Source organism: Sinocyclocheilus grahami, unplaced genomic scaffold (genome assembly GCF_001515645.1).
Source record: "Sinocyclocheilus grahami isolate Dianchi unplaced genomic scaffold, SAMN03320097.WGS_v1.1 scaffold13442.1, whole genome shotgun sequence".
NCBI lineage: Eukaryota > Metazoa > Chordata > Actinopteri > Cypriniformes > Cyprinidae > Sinocyclocheilus > Sinocyclocheilus grahami.
Genome location: NW_015514908.1, coordinates 1 through 1,083, shown reverse-complemented (window position 1 = coordinate 1,083; position 1,083 = coordinate 1). Strand labels below are relative to the sequence as shown.

Here is a 1,083-nt window from a genome sequence, read left to right as displayed (position 1 = left end):
TTATTATTATTATTATTATTATTATTGTTGTTGTTGTTGTCATATCATACAAACATTTATCATATGACCCCTTTAAAAACACCTTGATGCTGTAACTCATCGATGATTATGTCTATATACAGGTGTTCAATAAACTTATCAGAAGGTACAAATATCTGGAGAAGGCCTTTGAGGAGGAAATCAAAAAGGTAACTAATGTGCATATCACGATGCTGCTATTCCTGCTATTATCAGTAACGTGTTTTACTGTGGAAGGGTTTCCACATAGGTTGATATACTGTATGTTCTGATCCATATGTCTTCTTCCCGCAGCTTCTTCTCTTCCTGAAGGCCTTCACTGAGTCTGAGCAGACCAAACTAGCCATGCTAACAGGCATCCTGTTGGCCAACGGCACACTGCTGCCACCTATCCTCACCAGCCTCTTCAGCGATAACCTTGTCAAAGAAGGTTTGTGCCTTATGTCTTCTTTTTGAAGAGAATAGGGGGAAAAAACAAATGAATAAAAATTCATTAGAGTGTGTGCTTTTTTCCCACTATCTGCTTTGTAGGAATATCAGCTTCTTTTGCGGTGAAGATGTTTAAAGCTTGGATAGCAGAGAAGGATGCCAATGCAGTGACATCTGCCCTTAGAAAAGCCAACCTGGACAAGAAACTCTTGGTATGATTGTTGATGGTCATCTGTTGTGTTACAGTCTAGATCAATTTTGATACTGAATTCATTAACCTGTGAAAATTATGAGGAGATCATAAACCATTTTGCAGATTAATTCAGTTTCCATGGAGATGTTCATTACATGGCAGACGTGTCTTAACAGCCCTAAACTCACTCATGACCTTGATGCGCACAGTGCGACAAAATCATGCAGATTCTGTAAAAAAAAATATTTTCAATCACAGGTTATAGATAATAGCAACGTGTTTGGACACAATCACAATTATGATGCCACATCTAAATTCATAAGGTTTTCTGAAATGACCTGTATTTATGAACTAAATCAAAAGTTCAGAATTTTGGGGGGTGAGAAGATTTTTTTTTATGTATTTGAAAGAATATTATGCTTAACAAGGCATTTATTTGATTT

The 1,083-nt window shown here is 36.6% G+C and overlaps 1 long non-coding RNA gene across 1 annotated transcript; it reads left to right on the top strand.

Moving 5' to 3' along the window:
• The first annotated feature begins 88 nt into the window (after positions 1-88).
• On the top strand, positions 89-864 carry LOC107579004 (uncharacterized). The gene is made up of 3 exons (XR_001608409.1): positions 89-188; positions 313-448; positions 550-864. It is a non-coding gene; the product is annotated as an uncharacterized lncRNA (long non-coding RNA).
• Positions 865-1,083: the final 219 nt, after the last annotated feature.